Source organism: Stigmatopora argus, chromosome 2 (assembly GCF_051989625.1).
Source record: "Stigmatopora argus isolate UIUO_Sarg chromosome 2, RoL_Sarg_1.0, whole genome shotgun sequence".
NCBI classification, from domain to species: domain Eukaryota; kingdom Metazoa; phylum Chordata; class Actinopteri; order Syngnathiformes; family Syngnathidae; genus Stigmatopora; species Stigmatopora argus.
In genome coordinates this window covers 14,342,194-14,366,838 of record NC_135388.1, presented here as the reverse complement: position 1 = coordinate 14,366,838, position 24,645 = coordinate 14,342,194, and the positions used below count along the sequence as shown (strand labels likewise).

Sequence of the window (24,645 nt, the reverse complement as noted above, 5' to 3'; positions counted from 1 at the left end):
TGTGATGGACCCCAATCACAAAACAATAATGCAACTTAATATTGTTTATCTATCACTATGTGTCTGTTCTGAATTGCTTCAGTTGAACTTTCATGGGGCACCGGACTTACCATAGCAACACGAGAAATAACAGATAAAAGTGCCCTGTTGACTAAACATTTTATGGATGCCAAACGCAGATGGCATATCTGTCATGAGGGAGCAGTAAAGTCAGATTTGAGTGGACAGGGGTACACATAAAGGCTTACCTTTATGACTTACTATGCAACAACAAAAAATTAACCATGACTATAGTTTTGTGCATCTATGCATTATTTTGTCCCAGGTGTATGCTCAACAATTGTTAAAGACGAAAAACATGAAAGGTCCTGAACTTCAGGTGCTGAAATGTCTATTTTCAAAGACCCTATTTCAAACCCTGACTCATGTTAACCGACATAATCCTAACCAAAAAACATGTCCCATAATGCCTGTGACTACGGAGGCCTGTTACGTATAAATAGGTGTGTGATTAATCTTTGGTCCAAGCCAAGGTGCGATCGCTTTCACACATAACGCGAAACACATTATGTTCCGCTTGGAAGCAAACTGAGACAACCTCCCTGGTGAGGTCTTGTTCCGGTTGTTTGGTCCGCATCAGAGTTTGTTGGTTTTTATTCACACCAGACCAAACAGTGCAGATGTGAATGTGCCTTAAGAAACTTAATCCATTCTGTCCAACGTTTGAGGCTCTTGTTGACTCTCTGTAAAACACTTTGCTCATAAAAAAAACTGTAAAAAAACATTTGTAAGCAAAAATTAGTCTGGGCCATGTGGGCTGATGCAAACATTTCGCATAAGTACAAAGAGTCAAACAAATCTGTGAAAAGCCAAAAAGACACAGACATATAGAAATATATACATTTTCCAGCAAACAAATGAATATATATGAGGCAGGATTTGGCACTGCATAGGCTGCAGGATCTGCTCCCGGTTGTGGAGAATACCTCATTGGCCCGAGTGCAAGACAAAGAATTACAGACAGGCTTTCTGGATGTTTATTTTATATTTGTGTATAAACAAAACAAATTTACCATGTTCAAATCATTCACATTATAAAGTCAAGTCATTCAGACTTTTATAATCTCCCGAAGGACCATTCATTACGTCATGCGTACCATTATTTATTCAGATAAAGTAAGCTGCTTCCAATTCTGACCCAGCTACATACAGCTGGGTAAAAAATATAAATAAAAGTGGTTAGAAATATAATCTGTATAGTGTGGTAGAATTATAGGTTACATATTTTATATTCACTATTGCATTACATCATACCAAATGGTGAATAAAATGTTCATAGCAGGCTCAAATCAGTTGCAGTTTTCATGAGAGAAACATTTTTTTTATCTCTCACAAATAACTGAAAACTAATTTGGAAATATCAATCAAAAATAGTGCGACTCACACACACATTACCCAAATCCATCCTACGAAAGTGGGTGTTCTGTAATGTTGGAGAACTTGCAACATGAATAAATGAATGAAAAACACACACTAGGAAACATTTTTTTCCTCAATGTCAAGACAAGAATTTTTAATGTATTCCAAACAATGAACCCACAGAACCTTTGTTTTTGCACAATGTTCTTCGTTTGACAATTGAAAGTTTGGTCTGTTCTTGGTAAAAGTCCCGAAAACAGCATTTAAACTGATCATAAAGGGAGTTGCACATACAATTGTTTTTCCATTCTTAATTGAATTCAAATTAATTACATTATACATTCTGTAATAATTACATTCATTTATTTTAACAGATATACATACACACCTGCAGCTATTGAAGGTGCCACACATAAGAACTGGAACTTTCAAACGATCAAATCAAATCCAGAGTGTGATTCGCCAGCTTTTTAAACATAATGGGAAAATTGGGAAATTATGAGCAGATTATTGAATTTTAAGTTTGGAGTTGGCTAGGTTTGCAATGGCGCTGATCAGAGATGTTTCTGGACACGGAAAAACCCCTTGGTACACATTGTAGATGAGCAGGATTAAGCAGATGGCTATCAATTTAAAATGTTCAGTCACACGTGCCAGACAGATGATCCTACAGGTGTGAAAAGATGTCCAAACTGGATCAAAGCCCATCTCATATTGCTCATCAGCATGCTATTTTCTATTGTTTTGACCTCCTGTCTTTTAACTCCTGCCTCATTTTTGACTTCTATTGTAACTTGTTTTGCTTCCCTGTAAGATCTGAGAGCGAAAGATCAGTTGGCAACTTTTATAGGACAAATGATTGGAAGTCAACAGCAGCCAAGGAGAAAGCTGACAGATTGAAATCCTGGGGGCAGGGGGTAATCCAGGTGGCTGCTCAAGCAATTGGTGACTGAAAGTATTGCAAATAGGAAGTGATTACATTGCTGTGATGCATTCTTTATACAATGTAGAACTGTGACAATGTCTTAAATGGACAAAACCCCTTAAATAACTAGGGGAAAAATCTTGTAAACTCCACACAGTAAGCCTGGAACCCCTATTGAACCCATGCACTTAGAACTGTGATGCAGACATGCCAACCGCTATATCCGCCTACCTAGAAAATGAACACACAAAGATGCAATATATTTTAACCCAAAGTGGTATTATTGAGAGATAGATTAACAGTTTGCCTATATGAGGATAAATATACTATTATTATTGAAGTGGAGCAGAAACAGACATTACCTTCTGAGGTTTAAAAATGGGAAAATCCACAAATTCACCACAGTCCTAATAGAAAATTCATAGTTGTGACATCAGTATGTGTACCCTCGGGCAAATGTATCCTATACAGATAATATATACATACAGTACATGAAACCAAGATATGATCTATCACTTTTCCGTATTTTTCATTTAGACGTTACCGCAATCTAAGATTCCACAATGACCAAATCCATTTGCAATTCAGATATTTTTCACTTATTTTTCATGCAGATTCAGAATTTATTTCTCGATGCTTTTCACCTCCATTTGTTCAGATTGGATGCAATGGTTGCACAGTGCAAACAGTAGATAGCATTTGACATTTATTCAGGGACATTTCTGTGTGAAGGTTATCGGTGGAATTTTTTAGTCTTGTGCCATATCTGATGACTTTTTTTCTAGAACAAGGCTTTCATTTGACTTGAAAGGCATGCTCCTTCTTGTATTCATATTTCAACCTTGCTCTGGTTTAACAAAATGACAAATGGCTCTTAAAAGGAAAACACTGTTTTACCAACTGAAATTATACACCTCAATGTGTCTTTTCCAGTCCATTTTGATCGATTACGACTTTGTTCTTATTTTCTGCCAATAATTGTAAACAATTTGGTGACAATTATATGGAAATAGTTACAGCTGTAAATACTTTCATATAGTTATACTTAAACAGATCGTTAAGAATTTAGTTTAAAATAATAAAACATTGTTATGATCTTACCTAGAATTGAACAATGTATTATATATATATATATATATATATATATATATTTATATTTATATATATATATATATATATATATATATATATATATATATATATATATATATATATATATATGTATATGTATAGTCAGATTTTTTTATAGGAAATCTATGACACACCGGTGCAGGTATCATTGGATTGATTCCCAGACAGTCTGACAGAGTAGGGTGGGTCTTTGTATGGATCTCCATTTAACTATGGTAGACATAAATAAATATAATTATGAGTAACAGCATTTAGATTGGATTCGTACACCTCCCCATGTAAATAGTATTACTTTAATATGCAAGCGTAAAACATGTATTTAAGTATATTTTTGCTGGTTAGATTTCAAGAGAAAAATATTGCATCATCATTTTCATACAGGCACAAACATTTCGCCATTGATTATTCAAATTTGTCATCCAGGGAAATGCAAAGGAAGAAATTGGCAGCTTTTGGCTGGAGAAACAGGGCTGATTCAGTTATGTACTGTATCAAGAATTAGTGTGGTCATCATAATCGTGATCATGTTTCGTTTAGCCTCCAATGTGACTTCATCTGTTGGCCAAAGGTCTGATGACCATCTGTTAGAACCACATGCAGAAGGGAGGCTGTTCGCTCAGTCAAATCACTAGTCTGTTCCACATATAATATATTTGGGAATTCATGTTTTTAAGTTGTTCCATTTCTAGTTGCTCGTAGCAGCTGGCACGAAGAATCCCAAAACACGCATACAAGTGCAAAATGATGCAACACAGTAAATGCATCTACATGCTTTTGTTTGAAATGGTCATCTTTTTTTTAAAGAGTTGGAGCCAGAATCTCGGAAGAGAAATGAGGGTCTCTGGCAGACATGCAGAATACAAGACACTTCATCCTGATATAGACTGACACTTTTGACTGCAGCATTTTTATTCTTTTAACAACTATGGCCTGTAATTGAATTGTATCCTCGAACATATCCACCAATTGGACATGTGTGAAGGCAAGGGATGGGAAAAGACGTTAAGACAAATGGGATTGATGGCAGGCCAGACTATGGTTCGTAAAATAGAAAGAACTGTCATTTATCATGGAGAACTCAACAAATAAACGATTTGCTGGGCGAGTGCAGTGAAGCAGTGGCGTAATCAACTCTGTCTTTGACCATTTTCATCCCATGCGGCATGACCCTAAAACATCAATTCTTTGGAGTGAAATAATGAGATGCACACTGCATTGTTGAGGGTTATGACCTAGGCTTTGAAGATTTGAGAGAGCATCCACTGAACAAGGTCTAAAAGTGAACAATTCTATTAGCATTGTTGTATAACAGCTATTTATGGGTATATGGATACTTTTCAAAGAACTGTGCAGAGTAACACACAAAATCGAATGATGTTCATGTCAAAATCATATTCTGCCAATGCTGGATTTAAATAGAACCTGTTTCCTATAGTGGATGGTGGCCAATAAATGGATTCCTTGGGGCAGCCCTCAGCTCATCGCACAATCTGTCATTTTGAAAATTTCTCAAATATACTTGCTGGAAAAACTATATTGTTTTTAGTAGATTTGAGAAGTTTGGCATGCTCTCAAAGTGGTAGCACATGTACCTCCTGTCAGCACCCACTGGCATGTGGTAATTTTGGCAGGCCTGTGCGCTCCATAGGGCCAGTTAGGCAGATGCTAGTGGTGCACCCAAACGTGCCAGGATGGCGGCAAGAACAAATGTTCAAGTAATATTTTTTGATAACAGTATTCAAAAATGTATACCAGAAAACAAAACAAAAAAACAACAGTAATATAGTAATGCGTCTTGAAACAATAAGGAAATAATTTTTCTAACTCTAATCTCACTCACCCCTGCATGCCAGAGAGGTATCTGAAGGTGTTATTTTTAGCCTGCAGTCCTCTGTAATTGATGTGAATTATACTTGCTAAAACAAATGTTATCATAAAAAGACAGAAGCCATCCGGGTCGCATTTCAGAAGAAAAAAAAACAAAGATAGGAGTAGAGGATAAGCGTGAAATAGACAGGTTTGTCACAATGAAATAAATGTTTTTTTTAAATTCCATAACCGTGCTGGTAAGTACCACAATTTCAAACTAGTGAATGTTTCCATGGAGTTGAGATTACATACTGCTTAGGCTAAGGTACAATAATTAAGTCCTATTTTAGACATATTTCTGGTCTTCGGCCAAGTGTGCCTAGTGTCAGTTGCTCCCTATCCAATTTTAGAGAAAAGTGTAAGAAGGAATAAAATTGTCTTGTTGATTTTTATGTGATGTGAAGGACTTTTACCTTTTGCCTACGATACCAAATTGGTCAGGCATAGCACTGATTTTGGGATAAATGGATGTAGTTAAGCACCCTAAATGAATAGTACTATATCTGTATTTGGGAATTTGTGAAAGTTTAATCTCTACTAATTTTCCATTGAAACACAATAGTGCTTAAAAATACAATAAAAGACTCAACTGAAAAGAAAATGCATAACTGAGTGTAAGGAGACAGAAGTATGGCAGACAGGGCGTAACACTTTTGTAAGGCTGATGTGTGCGTGTGTGTGACTGTGTGCATGCTTGAGCGGTAAAAATGTGCACAAAACCAACCAAATGCCTCCTGTCAGATCTGCGCTGTTGAGAATAGTGAAATGAGTTTCACATTCAAGCTCATCAGTATAAATATTAAGTTTGAAAAAATCATTGCTGAATCATGTCTGTATTTTATCTTACCCAAATTAACATTAGATTAAACAGCTTTCAGTGCCGTTGACCATGATGGATGTCCAATCATGTGGCTCTTTTCATCTTTCTGCAGTGAATTCAAAAGTAGTCACTCGTAGACACCCAATCTATTTGAGCTGTGAGGGTGGCTAACGAATGATGAAATACATAAATATAAATAAATATTCCATGCCATCCTTCCAAGTTAAAATGGAATGGATGTCTAACTGTCGACATTGACAGCCAACATTTTTAAGTAGATCAAGGGAGATCTTTGTTTTATTTTGAACTTGATTTTTTAATCTTTTTTTGCCAAACTGCGCTCTTTGTAAAGGATTAGCAGTTCAGAAACGCATGGTGCACACATGGTATTAATATGATGGACACTAAGATGACTCATTTGGCTGATTTCCTTTAGCATGCATTCCTGCCAACTGCAGTGGTCCAGAAGAGTCTGGAAAACCTCAATATGGCCACCATGGCACATAAAAACCAGAATGCTTGTGTATATTTTTTAGTCTAGGTTCATTTATTTGCCAGGTAATTGATGCAATGGCAGGGGACATGTCAGAATACCAAGTCTTCTCTCAGAAACAACTAATTAGACCTCACTGTAGGGCATTTCTCTCTTCTGTTGGTCTGTCCTTCCCTTCCTCATTTCTTTCATTTCCCAAAGTCAGATAAGACAGCAACTTAATTATAAATATTTGTGCATTTGTTTTTAATCAGGACCTTCCTAATTGCATCCGCTAACAGCCAACCTTTTTTATTGGAACAATTTAAAAAGTTCAATTAAGGTGAGCAAGCACAGAGTCAGAGAAGAACCAGTTGTGCCCGGGTAAAATGAAATGATATTGCGACACTTGAGTTTTAATTAACAAGAAGTATCAGCCTGTTTTGCTTAAAACGCAGCAAGAAGTGAGACGTCCGCTTGAATAAAACATCCATTGATGTTGTTCTTCATAAATGTGACAGATAAATCTTGGACTGACAGACAAAACTACTAATGCCATGTCTAAAGGATTTTCTAATCATCATGTCGTCCGCGAGGCGCTAACAAGACTAAGAAATGGGAGTTATTTGAGTTGCTCCTGAGAGTAACAAAATGGGGACGGCACGTATAAACGCCAATATGTTGGGGAGTTGGAAGAAAGGAGGTGATTATACTCAGCGTTTAATGGATTCTAAGGAGATAGTAATCAGAGAAGGAGGCCTCTTTATCAAAAGAAATCCCACTCCATAGTAATCGGAAAAAAAGGCTGAAACTAACACTTTCCTCAAGAAGAGAGATTAAAAGGTTTGCAGACGTTTCTTTAATCTTGATCACTCTACCTCTACCTGGGAGGCCAAAATAGGGACATAAAATATAAAAACCGAGATAACCATTAGTTAAAGAAGATGATTTGGTGGTGTACTGCAAGGTCCAAATAAAAATAAACTTGGACTCAAATTTAAATTCATCAGCATCTCTCAGCCACAAAATATAAACGGAAGCAATTTTAGAGTGAAACAACATGATAGATTTGTCAATAATTATTGCACTACTAATATGAAATGAATTTGCTACATTCATAAAACTCTTTGGCTGAGTTTCAAGCATCTACTGAAGCAACATCAATAACTGCACAGCAAGGACAATATGTATATAGTAAGGCTTTTTTTCTTTAAAAAATCGACATAGTATAGTAAGGCTAAGAAAGTTGGAGAATAAATCTGACTTCTGATTCTTCTCCTAGTTATTGCTGTGGTCCAGTGGCAAAAATATTGGTTCAGAACTTGAGGTGGGAATCAGGAATGAGTTCAATTCCACTCTTTGCAATTCACAAATTGTTTACTGAGGTAATGAAAAGGATAAATATAACTTCCAATCTCTTCATTTCAGAAGTCACTGTGGTCCAGTTGCAAAGACAAACGGTCAGAACTTTTGGTGGACTCAAGTTCAAATCAGGAGTGAGTTCAATTCAACTCTTTGCAATTCTCTAATTGTTTATTGAGGTAATGAAAAGGATAGATATAACTTCCAATCCCATCATTTCAGAAGTCACTGTGGTCCAGCGGCGAAGACAATGGGTCAGAACTTCAGGTGGACTCAAGTTCAAATCAGGAATGAGTTCAATTAACTCTTTGCAATTCTCAAATTGTTTATTGAGGTAATGAAAAGGATAGATATAACTTCCAATCACATCATTTCAGAAGTCAATGTGGTCCATTGGCAAAGACAATGGGTCAGAATTTAAGGTGGACACAGCTTCAAATCAGGAGTGAGTTCAATTCCACTCTTTGCAATTCTCAAATTGTTTATTGAGGTAATGAAAAGGATAGATATAACTTCCAATCACATCATTTCAGAAGTCAATGTGGTCCATTGGCAAAGACAATGGGTCAGAACTTCAGGTGGACTCAAGTTCAAATCAGGAATGAGTTCAATTCCACTCTTTGCAATTCTCAAATTGTTTATTGAGGTAATGAAAAGGATAGATATAACTTCCAGTCACATCATTTCAGAAGTCAATGTGGTCCATTGGCAAAGACAATGGGTCAGAATTTAAGGTGGACACAAGTTCAAATCAGGAGTGAGTTCAATTCCACTCTTTGCAATTCTCAAATTGTTTATTGAGGTAATGAAAAGGATAGATATAACTTCCAATCACATCATTTCAGAAGTCACTGTGGTCCAGTGGCAAAGCCAATGGGTCAGAACTTCAGGTGGACTCAAGTTCAAATCAGGAATGAGTTCAATTCCACTATTTGCAATTCTGAAATTGTTTATTTAGGTAATGAAAAGGATAAATATAACTTCCAATCACATCATTTCAGAAGTCACTGTGGTCCAGTGGCAAAGACAATGGGTCAGAACTTCAGGTGGACTCAAGTTCAAATCAGGAATGAGTTCAATTCCACTCTTTGCAATTCTGAAATTGTTTATTTAGGTAATGAAAAGGATAAATATAACTTCCAATCACATCATTTCAGAAGTCACTGTGGTCCAGTGGCAAAGACAATGGGTCAGAACTTCAGGTGGACTCAAGTTCAAATCAGGAATGAGTTCAATTCCACTCTTTGCAATTCTGAAATTGTTTATTTAGGTAATGAAAAGGATAAATATAACTTCCAATCACATCATTTCAGAAGTCACTGTGGTCCAGTGGCAAAGACAATGGGTCAGAACTTCAGGTGGACTCAAGTTCAAATCAGGAATGAGTTCAATTCCACTCTTTGCAATTCTGAAATTGTTTATTTAGGTAACGAAAAGGATAAATATAACTTCCAATCATGTATAGGCGGGCCGCTTCGTGGTGTAGTGGGTAAGTCACCTGCCTGCAACGTGGGTGTCGAGGGTTCACGTCCCGGTGTCGCCAGTCAACGACTGTATGGTGTCGGCAGTCGGCCGAAGGCCGACTGTCGAACACCACCAGGAACCCCCCCTCCCAACTGTCTTCCGGTCAGCCGAAGGCTGACCGGAAATATTGTTTTGCTGAAAAAAATGACTAAGTCTTTATTTGAATGAAAAAAGGATTACCCATTTACTGAACTACTAGTGTAGTGATTAGTCAAATGAGAGCGGGATTCGAACCCCATTTCCCACATGGCAGTCAAATCCACTAACTTGAGGTCTGTCTGACCCATTGTCTTTGCCACTGGACCACAGTGACTTCTGAAATTAGAGGATTGGAAGTTATATCTATCCTTTTCATTACCTCAATAAACAATTTGAGAATTGCAAAGAGTGGAATTGAACTCACTCCTGATTTGAACTTGAGTCCACCTGAAGTTCTGACCCATTGTCTTTGCCACTGGACCACAGTGACTTCTGAAATGATGTGATTGGAAGTTATATCTATCCTTTTCATTACCTCAATAAACAATTTGAGAATTGCAAAGAGTGGACTTGAACTCACTCCAGATTTGAACTTGTGTCCAACTTCAATTTCAACCCATTGTTCTTGCCACTGGACCACAGTGTCTTCTGAAATGATGTGATTGGAAGTTATATTTGTCCTTTTAATTACCTCAATAAACAATTTGAGAATTGCAAAGAGTGGAATTGAACTCACTCCTGATTTGAACTTGAGTCCACATGAAGTTCTGACCCATTGTCTTTGCCACTGGACCACAGTGACTTCTGAAATGATGAGATTGGAAGTTACATCTATCCTTTTCATTACCTCAATAAACAATTTGAGAATTGCAAAGAGTGGACTTGAACTCACTCCAGATTTGAACTTGTGTCCAACTTCAATTTCAACCCATTGTTCTTGCCACTGGACCACAGTGTCTTCTAAAATGATGTGATTGGAAGTTATATTTGTCCTTTTAATTACCTCAATTAACAATTTGAGAATTGCAAAGAGTGGAATTGAACTCACTCCTGATTTGAACTTGAGTCCACCTGAAGTTCTGACCCATTGTCTTTGCCACTGGACCACAGTGACTTCTGAAATGATGTGATTGGAAGTTATATCTATCCTTTTCATTACCTCAATAAACAATTTGAGAATTGCAAAGAGTGGAATTGAACTCACTCCAGATTTAAACTTGTGTCCAACTTCAATTTCAACCCATTGTTCTTGCCACTGGACCACAGTGTCTTCTGAAATGATGTGATTGGAAGTTATATTTGTCCTTTTAATTACCTCAATAAACAATTTGAGAATTGCAAAGAGTGGAATCAAACTCACTTCTGATTTTAACTTGAGTCCACCTGAAGTTCTGACCCATTGTCTTTGCCACTGCACTACTGTAAAGTTGGAAGTTGTATTTATCCATTTCATTACCTCAATAAACAATTTGAGAATTGCAACGAGTGGAATTGAACTCACTCCTGATTCCCGCCTCATGTTTAGACCCAATGATTTTGCCAGTGGACCACAGCAACAACTAGAAGATGAAGAATCAGAAGTCAGATTTATTCTCCGACTCTCTTAGCCTTACTTGCTATGTCATTTTTTTAAAGAAAAAAAGCCTTACTATACTATGTCGTTTTTTAAGAAAAGAAGCCTTACTATACAATATCGTTTTTTAAGAAAAAAAGCCTTACTATACTATGTCGTTTTTTAAGAAAAAAAGCCATACTATACTATGTCGTTTTTCAAGAAAAAAATCCATGCTATACTACGTCGTTTTTTAGGGGGAAAAGCCATACTATACTATGTCGTTTTTTAGGGAAAAAGCCTTCCTCTACTATGTCGTTTTTCAAGAAAAAAAGCCATGCTATACTTATGTCGTTTTTTTAGGGGGAAAAAAGCCATACTATACTATGTCGTTTTTTTAGGAAAAAAAGCCTTACTATACTATGTCGTTTTTTAAGAAAAAAAGCCTCACTATACATGGTCTTTTTTAAACAAAAAAGCCTTACTATACATGGTCATTTTTTAAGAAAAAAGCCTTACTAGACATGGTCTTTTTTGTAAATAAAAAACCTTACTATACTATGTCGTTTTTAAAGACAAAAAAGCCTTACTATACTGTGTCGTTTTTAAAGAAAATAAGCCTTACTATACTATGTCGTCTTTAAAGAAAAAAGCCTATACTATGTTGTTTTTTAAGAAAAAAACCTTACTATACTATGTCGTTTTTTACGAAAAAAAGCCTTACAATACTATGTCGTTTTTTTTAAGAAAAAAGCCTTACAATACTATGTCATTTTTTAAGAAAAAAAGCCTTACTATACTATGTCGTCTTTTAAGAAAAACGCTTTACTGTACATGGTCGTTTTTTTTTTAAATAAAAAAGCCTTACTATACATGGTCATTTTTTAATAAAAACCCTTAATATACATGGTCATTTTTAAAGAAAAAAGCCTGACTATATATACATAGTATTTATTTTTTAAACAAATAAAAGCTTTACTTTACATAGACCACTTTTTTAAAAAGAAAAAGCCTTACGATGTCCAGCCATTCAAGTCATTTTGCATGCCAGCTTTACGTTTGTACCAAATCTCGGGGTATTCTTTGCTCAGTTATGAAGCACGTCTAATAAGATGAATAAATATTTGACATTATCGTCGACAAGGAAAAAGAGTGTCGCCAAACTTTCGTCAAAACATATATACTAATTAGACTTTGAATTATGCCATAGACTCTATTTGTTGGTGATGTTTTTTTTGTAAATTGTGCACTAGCACAAAGCATGACAGTGTTCAATCTGTTCTGGTGCACAATTCCAGTTCTAAGGTTTATATTTAGTAGATAGTGAGGTTGTATTAATAATATTCAGCTCAGGTTCATTTGCATATTTGTTATGTTTACATTCACCAAAAATAACCTGGCGTGTTCAGATCACCTTAAAAAGTGAATTAGGATATATCTGAACAGGTTTCTAATTATTGTTGATGAAACATCTTTTTCTCTTTTTTGCCTCTAATGACTTTCTCCTCCCTCTAAGCTTTTTGTTTTCATTTGTTTTGAAACTTCACTAATTTACTTTCCACAACTGAGCAACATCTCTTTTGCTTCCAAGCAATCCTCTGGGACAGCTTGAGAGTGCTTTGTTTCTTCTTCTCAAAACAGACTTTGTATTGTCAAAAGGGAAGAATGTTATTTGATTTGAACCTATTTACGGATCCATTAAGTCCATGAATTTCAGTGCCCTTAGCATAATTTCCCATTTTCTTCAGAATAGACAAAGTATATAAGAAAAAAATGGCCATTATAATCACCAGGACATATTTGCATTTAATTTTCAAGTCACATTTGCATCTACATATGAGTTTGCTCAAGAATCATAATTAGTCATTTCTTAGCAGTCAGCAAGCTGGTTCTATTCAAATTCTTTAAAAAGTTTTTATTCAATTGGATCATCTCCTATTTTAGTGCGTGTCTGGTCTTGTCTATTAAAGTTTAACATTGTTACATTTTTAATCCTAGTCCCTTTACATTTCAATAAATCAGACTTCAGATAAGAAACAAAGTATGATTGTTTTAAATGGTAAAGTTGGGATTCACATAACTCCCTTTGTGCATGCAGCATTAAGAAATAAATACATTTAAAAATAGTTTTAAAAAAAGATAATAGCAAACCGCTGACTGCCAGAGGCATGTGAATTCACTGATCCAATTCAAGTTGTTTTACCGAATAAAGTACATTTCTAATGGGTCACCCTACTGAATCACCTCAGGCGTTGTTGAAAATATAATTGGAGTGAGAAGGTCTGAAGACAAGAGAGAGACACTGTGACACGCTTAGCTATGTCCTGACCGTCCTTGAGGCCTGCAGCTATAACTTCTCGTGAGAGGACAATGACATTGTGATAGCCAATGAGAGGCATGCGTATGTGTCAATATTGATGTATGGAGTAAAGGGTCCAGCCCTATGAGGTTAACTGGATGCAAACGTATCATTAATTTGATTTCTTTGTCAATGTTGACAACACACCAGTTATTTGCATTTATTCCTGCACTTTTAAATGTCTTTCATATATCTTCCATAAATTCACTTATGACAGCTCAAAATCTCTGATTTCTTCTGAAAATTGACTGCAATGGCTGATGATTTTCCCTGGACATGTAAAGTGTCCAAGTGATATATTTGACAGGTTTCCTAAACCAAAATATAATATTTCCAGCAGCACAGCGGGTTGAGTGGTTAGCACGTCAGCCTCACAGCTCTGGGGTCCTGGGTTCAAATCCAGGTTGGTCCACCTGTGTGGAGTTTGCATGTTCTCTGGTGTTTTCCTCCGGGTACTCCGGTTTCTTTTCATGTTCCAAAGACATGCATGGTAGGCTGATTGGATACTCTAAATTGCCATTAGGTGAAATGATTAAAGTAGGCACAGAGTTTCATGCATTTTGGTTTTTATATTCTGAATGTGAATCTCTAGGAATAGCATTTGAAAATAGAAATTGTTTATGGCTCGCTCTGTCAAAAAGGTTCCCGATCCCTAGTGTAGGAGTTCACTCGTCTAACTTCAGTGTGGACGAGCGTGGGATCGATTCTCTATCAGTGGTGGTATGGTTATACATGCGAATGGTTGTCTGTCTGTCTGCCCTATGGCTGAGTGGTGACCAATCTAGGGTGTCGTCTGCATTTCGCCCAGTCCGCTGGAATAGGCTCCAGCAACCCCCACAAACATTGGGAGGATGCGCAGTACAGATGATGAATGAATGAATAAATGTTAACGGGTTGTCAACAGAAGCTGTGGAAAGCACCGTCATCATCAATCATTAAGAGAGAACAGCTCTTTTTAGTTGCCAAATTGTATCATTTTGAAATTATATTTCAGACAGATTTGTCTTCCATCCGTTCATAATACACAATTGCATAGAGCTTACTTCTTCGGAACTATACTCTTTGTGCAAAAATGTATTAATTGGTTACCGACTACAAATAATTGCTGCTCTGCAACAAGCTGCAGGATCATCTTTTCAACAGCTGTATTCAGCACAATTAAATAATAGAAAATAAATATTGTATTTATTGTAGAACATAACATGATAAAAGAATATAACTGTCACAACAACCACATTAAAAAAATGTTGTTTATTCTCTTAAATGTGAAATGTTTGTCTATAAAGCTCTCTGGTCTCTAGCTTTCAATTATTACATTACAATTAAAATAATATGCATACTATTTGATACAAATTCTTTTTGTTTTTTAAAAATCTGCATACACATGAACTAAGCCTGCATGTTGCCAAAATGGCAGATAGGTATAGTTTGCAGCTCTGTAGGAGTCTTGTTACTTTCTAATTGCTGATTTAAACACTAACAAAACACAATTTCTGGTGTAAGCTTGTACAGGAAACTTCAGGTGTGTCTTTATAGTTAATTCTTTTTTTTTTCTCTAAATGTGTTGTTGTTTCGGCTCATTTGCATGAAGTGGTGAGAGAAAAAATGGCAGGGGGCATCTTGCTCTTTTTATGTTTGCAATGTAAAACTGTGAATTATGATCTATTTTCATCAGCCAGGAATTGTAATTCTTACATAATACATAAATAAAATCTCTTGGATAGCATTGTATGACCACGCCAAATACTGCAGTTAACTGTCATTTGAAAAGACGCACGCACACCCCTGCAGAAAACACACAAAATACTAGTACAGACGCTCCCCTACTTACGAACGCAATTGGTTCCGAGCGATTGTTCATAAGTTGAATTTGTTTGTAAGTTGATTCAGTGATATATTTTGTATTATAATTTATGTTTAAGGCCGATATAAGTATATTGAAGGTTTATATAAGTGCATTTGTATGTTTAAGGCTTGTATAAGTAACACGCATTGGTTTGTACTGAAAAAAAAACATTTAATAAAATGGAGAGAATATGTACAGTACTGTAGAGAGAGAGAGAGATTTATGTATTAGAAACTGGCCAAAAGAAGCGCCCTAATGACGATTGCACAGTTTTCTTCTTTTTTTCATCATAAATGATGCGGTAGCACTGTATGGCATCATTCAATTGATTTGCAAACTTTGTGCAACGTTCAATATTTGGGTCCTGCTGCTCGATCTTTCTGTTTATAAATGGTACTGACGGTCGAACGATTCAATGCCCGTGAAACGCTCACCACTCTCACGCGCATCAAGCTTCGTTATTATTGCCACTTGTTTCAAATGAAATGGCTTGCCTCTTCCTTGCAACTCCCTCAATAGAAGCCTTTAGCTTTTTACCAACCATATTCAATATTGGATGCATGAGATATTTAATGATACAAATGAAAAAGGTTCTTTGCACACTGGAGATACATTCACGCACTTCCGCATTGCAACGAAGAAGAAGGTAGATGCTGGGTGAGCTGAGCTCTCACAGCGCCAGGCGTCGGTATTAGCGGCGGAAAGAAGTACTACGCCGAAAAAGGCGCGAAATACAAAATTGGACTTGCAAACATTTTTGGACTTAAACGCAATTTGCAGACATGTTCGTATGTACCGTTGTTCGTAAGTTGAATGTTCGTAAGTAGGGGAGCGTCTGTATATAGTAAGGCTTTTTTCTTTTAAAAATCGACATAGTATAGTAAGGCTAAGAAAGTCGGAGAATAAATCTGACTTCTGATTCTTCTCCTAGTTATTGCTGTGGTCCAGTGGCAAAAATATTGGTTCAGAACTTGAGGTGGGAATCAGGAGTGAGTTCAATTCCACTCTTTGCAATTCACAAATTGTTTATTGAGGTAATGAAAAGGATAAATATAACTTCCAATCTCTTCATTTCAGAAGTCACTGTGGTCCAGTGGCAAAGACAAACGGTCAGAACTTCAGGTGGACTCAAGTTCAAATCATGAATGAGTTCAATTCCACTCTTTGCAATGCTCAAATTGTTTATTGAGGTAATGAAAAGGATAAATATAACTTCCAATCACATCATTTCAGAAGTCACTGTGGTCCAGTGGCAAAGACAAGCGGTCAGAACTTCAGGTGGACTCAAGTTCAAATCATGAATGAGTTCAATTCCACTCTTTGCAATTCTCAAATTGTTTATTGAGGTAATGAAAAGGATAGATATAACTTCCAATCATTTCAGAAGTCACTGTGGTCCAGTGGCAAAGACAAACGGTCAGAACTTCAGGTGGACTCAAGTTCAAATCATGAATGAGTTCAATTCCACTCTTTGCAATTCTCAAATTGTTTATTTAGGTAATGAAAAGGATAGATATAACTTCCAATCATTTCAGAAGTCACTGTGGTCCAGTGGCAAAGACAAACGGTCAGAACTTCAGGTGGACTCAAGTTCAAATCATGAATGAGTTCAATTCCACTCTTTGCAATTCTCAAATTGTTTATTGAGGTAATGAAAAGGATAGATATAACTTCCAATCACATCATTTCAGAAGTCACTGTGGTCCAGTGGCAAAGACAATGGGTCAGAACTTCAGGTGGACTCAAGTTCAAATCATGAATGAGTTCAATTCCGCTCTTTGCAATTCTCTAATTGTTTATTGAGGTAATGAAAAGGATAGATATAACTTCCAATCACATTATTTCAGAAGTCACTGTGGTCCAGTGGCAAAGACAATGGGTCGGAACTTCAGGTGGACTCAAGTTCAAATCAGGAATGAGTTCAATTCCACTCTTTGCAATTCTCAAATTGTTTATTGAGGTAATGAAAAGGATAGATATAACTTCCAATCACATCATTTCAGAAGTCACTGTGGTCCAGTGGCAAAGACAATGGGTCAGAACTTCAGGTGGACTCAAGTTCATATCAGGAAGGAGTTCAATTCTGCTCTTTGCAATTATCTAATTGTTTATTGAGGTAATGAAAAGGATAGATATAACTTCCAATCACATTATTTCAGAAGTCACTGTGGTCCAGTGGCAAAGACAATGGGTCAGAACTTCAGGTGGACTCAAGTTCAAATCAGGAATGAGTTCAATTCCACTCTTTGCAATTCTCAAATTGTTTATTTAGGTAATGAAAAGGATAGATATAACTTCCAATCACATCATTTCAGAAGTCACTGTGGTCCAGTGGCAAAGACAATGGGTCAGAACTTCAGGTGGACTCAAGTTCAAATCAGGAATGAGTTCAATTCCACTCTTTGCAATTCTCTAATTGTTCATTGAGGTAATGAAAAGGATAGATATAACTTCCAATCACATTATTTCAGAAGTCACTGTGGTCCAGTGGCAAAGACAATGGGTCAGAACTTCAGGTGGACTCAAGTTCAAATCAGGAATGAGTTCAATTCCACTCTTTGCAATTCTCAAATTGTTTATTTAGGTAATGAAAAGGATAGATATAACTTCCAATCATTTCAGAAGTCACTGTGGTCCAGTGGCAAAGACAAACGGTCAGAACTTCAGGTGGACTCAAGTTCAAATCATGAATGAGTTCAATTCCACTCTTTGCAATTCTCAAATTGTTTATTGAGGTAATGAAAAGGATAGATATAACTTCCAATCACATCATTTCAGAAGTCACTGTGGTCCAGTGGCAAAGACAAACGGTCAGAACTTCAGGTGGACTCAAGTTCAAATCATGAATGAGTTCAATTCCACTCTTTGCAATTCTCAAATTGTTTATTTAGGTAATGAAAAGGATAGATATAACTTCCAATCATTTCAGAAGTCACTGTGGTCCAGTGGCAAAGACAAACGGTCAGAACTTCAGGTGGACTCAAGTTCAAATCATGAATGAGTTCAATTCCACTCTTTGCAATTCTCAAATTGTTTATTGAGGTAATGAAAAGGATAGATATAACTTCCAATCACATCATTTCAGAAGTCACTGTGGTCCAGTGGCAAAGACAATGGGTCGGAACTTCAGGTGGACTCAAGTTCATATCAGGAAGGAGTTCAATTCTGCTCTTTGCAATTATCTAATTGTTTATTGAGGTAATGAAAAGGATAGATATAACTTCCAATCACATTATTTCAGAAGTCACTGTGGTCCAGTGGCAAAGACAATGGGTCAGAACTTCAGGTGGACTCAAGTTCAAATCAGGAATGAGTTCAATTCCACTCTTTGCAATTCTCAAATTGTTTATTTAGGTAATGAAAAGGATAGATATAACTTCCAATCACATCATTTCAGAAGTCACTGTGGTCCAGTGGCAAAGACAATGGGTCAGAACTTCAGGTGGACTCAAGTTCAAATCAGGAATGAGTTCAATTCCGCTCTTTGCAATTCTCTAATTGTTCATTGAGGTAATGAAAAGGATAGATATAACTTCCAATCACATTATTTCAGAAGTCACTGTGGTCCAGTGGCAAAGACAATGGGTCAGAACTTCAGGTGGACTCAAGTTCAAATCAGGAATGAGTTCAATTCCACTCTTTGCAATTCTCAAATTGTTTATTTAGGTAATGAAAAGGATAGATATAACTTCCAATCACATCATTTCAGAAGTCACTGTGGTCCAGTGGCAAAGACAATGGGTCAGAACTTCAGGTGGACTCAAGTTCAAATCAGGAATGAGTTCAATTCCACTCTTTGCAATTCTCAAATTGTTTATTTAGGTAATGAAAAGGATAGATATAACTTCCAATCACATCTTTTCAGAAGTCACTGTGGTCCAGTGGCAAAGACAATGGGTCAGAACTTCAGGTGGACTCAAGTTCAAATCAGGAATGAGTTCAATTCCGCTCTTTGCAATTCTCTAATTGTTTATTGAGGTAATGAAAAGGATAGATATAACTTCCAATCACATTATTTCAGAAGTCACTGTGGTCCAGTGGCAAAGACCATGGGTCAGAACTTCAGGTGGACTCAAGTTCAAATCAGGAATGAGTTCAATTCCACTCTTTGCAATTCTCAAATTGTTTATTTAGGTAATGAAAAGGATAGATATAACTTCCAATCACATCATTTCAGAAGTCACTGTGGTCCAGTGGCAAAGACAATGGGTCAGAACTTCAGGTGGACTCAAGTTCAAATCAGGAATGAGTTCAATTCCGCTCTTTGCAATTCTCTAATTGTTTATTGAGGTAATGAAAAGGATAGATATAACTTCCAATCACATTATTTCAGAAGTCACTGTGGTCCAGTGGCAAAGACAATGGGTCAGAACTTCAGGTGGACTCAAGTTCAAATCAGGAATGAGTTCAATTCCACTCTTTGCAATTCTCAAATTGTTTATTTAGGTAATGAAAAGGATAGATATAACTTCCAATCACATCATTTCAGAAGTCACTGGGGTCCAGTGGCAAAGACAATGGGTCAGAACTTCAGGTGGACTCAAGTTCAAATCAGGAATGACTTCAATTCCGCTCTTTGCAATTCTCTAATTGTTTATTGAGGTAATGAAAAGGATAGATATAACTTCCAATCACATTATTTCAGAAGTCACTGTGGTCCAGTGGCAAAGACAATGGGTCAGAACTTCAGGTGGACTCAAGTTCAAATCAGGAATGAGTTCAATTCCACTCTTTGCAATTCTCTAATTGTTTATTTAGGTAATGAAAAGGATAGATATAACTTCCAATCACATCATTTCAGAAGTCACTGTGGTCCAGTGGCAAAGACAATGGGTCAGAACTTCAGGTGGACTCAAGTTCAAATCAGGAATGAGTTCAATTCCACTCTTTGCAATTCTCTAATTGTTTATTGAGGTAATGAAAAGGATAGATATAACTTCCAATCACATTATTTCAGAAGTCACTGTGGTCCAGTGGCAAAGACAATGGGTCAGAACTTCAGGTGGACTCAAGTTCAAATCAGGAATGAGTTCAATTCCACTCTTTGCAATTCTCAAATTGTTTATTTAGGTAATGAAAAGGATAGATATAACTTCCAATCACATCATTTCAGAAGTCACTGTGGTCCAGTGGCAAAGACAATGGGTCAGAACTTCAGGTGGACTCAAGTTCAAATCAGGAATGAGTTCAATTCCGCTCTTTGCAATTCTCTAATTGTTTATTGAGGTAATGAAAAGGATAGATATAACTTCCAATCACATTATTTCAGAAGTCACTGTGGTCCAGTGGCAAAGACAATGGGTCAGAACTTCAGGTGGACTCAAGTTCAAATCAGGAATGAGTTCAAATCCACTCTTTGCAATTCTCAAATTGTTTATTTAGGTAATGAAAAGGATAGATATAACTTCCAATCACATCATTTCAGAAGGCACTGTGGTCCAGTGGCAAAGACAATGGGTCAGAACTTCAGGTGGACTCAAGTTCAAATCAGGAATGAGTTCAATTCCACTCTTTGCAATTCTCTAATTGTTTATTGAGGTAATGAAAAGGATAGATATAACTTCCAATCACATTATTTCAGAAGTCACTGTGGTCCAGTGGCAAAGACAATGGGTCAGAACTTCAGGTGGACTCAAGTTCAAATCAGGAATGAGTTCAATTCCACTCTTTGCAATTCTCAAATTGTTTATTTAGGTAATGAAAAGGATAAATATAACTTCCAATCACATTATTTCAGAAGTCACTGTGGTCCAGTGGCAAAGACAATGGGTCAGAACTTCAGGTGGACTCAAGTTCAAATCAGGAATGAGTTCAATTCCACTCTTTGCAATTCTCAAATTGTTTATTTAGGTAATGAAAAGGATAGATATAACTTCCAATCACATCATTTCAGAAGTCACTGTGGTCCAGTGGCAAAGACAATGGGTCAGAACTTCAGGTGGACTCAAGTTCAAATCAGGAATGAGTTCAATTCCACTCTTTGCAATTCTCAAATTGTTTATTTAGGTAATAAAAAGGATAGATATAACTTCCAATCACATCATTTCAGAAGTCACTGTGGTCCAGTGGCAAAGACAATGGCTCAGAACTTCAGGTGGACTCAAGTTCAAATCAGGAATGAGTTCAATTCCGCTCTTTGCAATTCTCTAATTGTTTATTGAGGTAATGAAAAGGATAGATATAACTTCCAATCACATTATTTCAGAAGTCACTGTGGTCCAGTGGCAAAGACAATGGGTCAGAACTTCAGGTGGACTCAAGTTCAAATCAGGAATGAGTTCAATTCCACTCTTTGCAATTCTCAAATTGTTTATTTAGGTAATGAAAAGGATAGATATAACTTCCAATCACATCATTTCAGAAGTCACTGTGGTCCAGTGGCAAAGACAATGGGTCAGAACTTCAGGCGGACTCAAGTTCAAATCAGGAATGAGTTCAATTCCACTCTTTGCAATTCTCAAATTGTTTATTTAGGTAATGAAAAGGATAAATATAACTTCCAATCATGTATAGGCGGGCCGCCTCGTGGTGTAGTGGGTAAGTCACCTGCCTGCGACGTGGGTGTCGAGGGTTCACGTCCCGGTGTCGCCAGTCAACGACTGTATGGTGTCGGCAGTCGGCCGAAGGCCGACTGTCGAACACCACCAGGAACCCCCCCTCCCAACTGTCTTCCGGTCAGCCTTCGGCTGACCGGAAATATTGTTTTGCTGAAAAAAATGACCAAGTCTTTATTTGAATGAAAAAAGGGTTACCCATTTACTGAACTACTAGTGTAGTGATTAGTCAAACGAGAGCGGGATTCGAACCCCATCTCCCACATGGCAGTCAAATCCACTAACTTGAGGTCTGTCTGACCCATTGTCTTTGCCACTGGACCACAGTGACTTCTGAAATGAGATGATTGGAAGTTATATTTATCATTTTCATCACCTCAATAAACAATTTGAGATTTGCAAAGAGTGGACTTGAACTCACTCCAGATTTGAACTTGTGTCCAACTTCAATTTCAACCCATTGTTCTTGCCACTGGACCACAGTGTCTTCTGAAATGTTTTTTAAGAAAAAAAGGCTTCCTCTACTATGTCGTTTTTCAAGAAAAAAAAGCCATGCTATACTATGTCGTTTTTTAGGAAAAAAAGCCTTACTATACTATGTCGTTTTTTAAAGGAAAAAAGCCATACTATACTATGTCGTTTTTTAGGGGGGAAAGCCATACTATACTATGTCGTTTTTTAGGGAAAAAGCCTTCCTCTACTATGTCGTTTTTCAAGAAAAAAAGCCATGCTATACTATGTCGTTTTTTAGGAGGGGAAAGCCATACTATACTATGTCGTTTTTTAAGAAAAAAAGCCTTACTATACTATGTCGTTTTTTAAAGGAAAAAAGCCATACTATACTATGTCGTTTTTTAGGGGGAAAGGCCATACTATACTATGTCGTTTTTTAGGGAAAAAGCCTTCCTCTACTATGTCGTTTTTCAAGAAAAAAAGCCATGCTATACTATGTCGTTTTTTTAGGGGAAAAAAGCCATACTATATATACTATGTCATTTTTTTAGGAAAAAAAGCCTTACTATACTATGTCGTTTTTTAAGAAAAAAAGCCTTACTACACATGGTCTTTTTAAAGCAAAAAAGCCTTACTATACATGGTAATTTTTTAAGAAAAAAGCCTTACTATACATGGTCTTTTTTGTAAATAAAAAGCCTTACTATACTATGTCGTTTTTAAAGACAAAAAAGCCTTACTATACTGTGTCGTTTTTAAAGAAAATAAGCCTTACTATACTATGTCATCTTTAAAGAAAAAAGCCTATACTATGTTGTTTTTTAAGAAAAAAGCCTTACTATACTATGTCGTTTTTTACGAAAAAAAAATCCTTACAATACTATGTCGTTTGTTTTAAGAAAAAAGCCTTACAATACTAGTCATTTTTTAAGAAAAAAAGCCTTACTATACTATGTCGTCTTTTAAGAAAAACACTTTACTGTACATGGTCGTTTTTTTTAAATAAAAAAGCCTTACTATACATGGTCATTTTTTAATAAAAACCCTTAATATACATGGTCATTTTTAAAGAAAAAAGCCTGACTATATATACATAGTATTTATTTTTTAAACAAATAAAAGCTTTACTTTACATAGACCACTTTTTTTAAAAAGAAAAAGCCTTACGATGTCCAGCCATTCAAGTCATTTTGCATGCCAGCTTTACGTTTGTACCAAATCTCGGGGTATTCTTTGCTCAGTTATGAAGCACGTCTAATAAGATGAATAAATATTTGACATTATCGTCGACAAGGAAAAAGAGTGTCGCCAAACTTTCGTCAAAACATATATACACATTATGCAGTGATCAGAGCTTGAGCCAAGTAAGTAAACCAAAATGGTAATCCAACTTCATATCACAGCTTTACTTTTCAATTTTTAAAGCAATGTTGACAATTTCATGCAGATAGTCAGAAATATCAATATGAACTTTTATGTCAACGTTCAATACTTGGATATGCATTTGAACATGATGTACCTTTGTGAAGCAGCAACAGATTTGCAGAAGGGGTTTAGATGGAGACCCTGTCTCGAACATGAAATGGCAAGGTGGCGGAAAATACCATGTGTCACTCATTTGTTGTCTCTTATCTGCTTTCTTGAATTTGGAGCAGTTAATGGGCATCTAAAAACAGGCAAGGAAAAAAAGCACCTGGGTAAAAGCACCATATGCAAACACGGGCCACTTATGTAACGTATGAACATATTTTGGCAAAAAGCGGTGATGTTTTCAAAGGCAAAACCCCGAGGCGCCACGCAGATGCATTGAACAGCGTATCCGTCCAATCTTTGTTGGAGGTTTTGAAAAGGTTTTTTCATCATTAAAAAATAACATACACTGGCTTGTATAACAGTTTATTGATTGTCATCCTTTTTAGCAGAGAATTATTTTCAAAGCACTGTTGTATTTTTTGAGTTAGCTTTGGCCTCTTTGTGAAGCTCATTTTGGCCACACTGCAATCTAACCTTCATGAAATGCCACATTTCTTTTTCTTATCACCAAGACAGATGCCCAAAGCCTTCCCCTGTTCCCTGCCATTCATCTTGGAAAGCATTCTTTTTCTAAGCTAATTTATCAGACCTAGAGTTTGAAATATTTTTTCATGTTGTGTTCCAAACTGCACTTCCCTTGTCACCTCAGTCACCTCTCTTTGGAAGGCAATCACAGGGTCCTGCAAGGACACACTAAAAGGATTACATCACATAACTGGACCCAAGTGTATCCAGGGATCTCTTGGATGTCATTCCACAAAGTTCGCGGCCTGGTGGGGAGGACAAATTATTACATTTCTTGAACTATGGCCAGGACCCTTACCTGATTAGGTTAGAAAATGGATCT

General features: G+C 36.6%; 1 long non-coding RNA gene across 1 annotated transcript; it reads right to left on the bottom strand.

The window, feature by feature from the left end:
* Positions 1 to 1,023: 1,023 nt before the first annotated feature.
* Positions 1,024 to 24,645, bottom strand: LOC144064318 (uncharacterized). The gene is made up of 3 exons (XR_013296768.1): positions 23,785 to 24,645; positions 2,707 to 2,751; positions 1,024 to 2,575 (listed from the first exon to the last, which is right to left on the bottom strand). It is a non-coding gene; the product is annotated as an uncharacterized LOC144064318 (long non-coding RNA).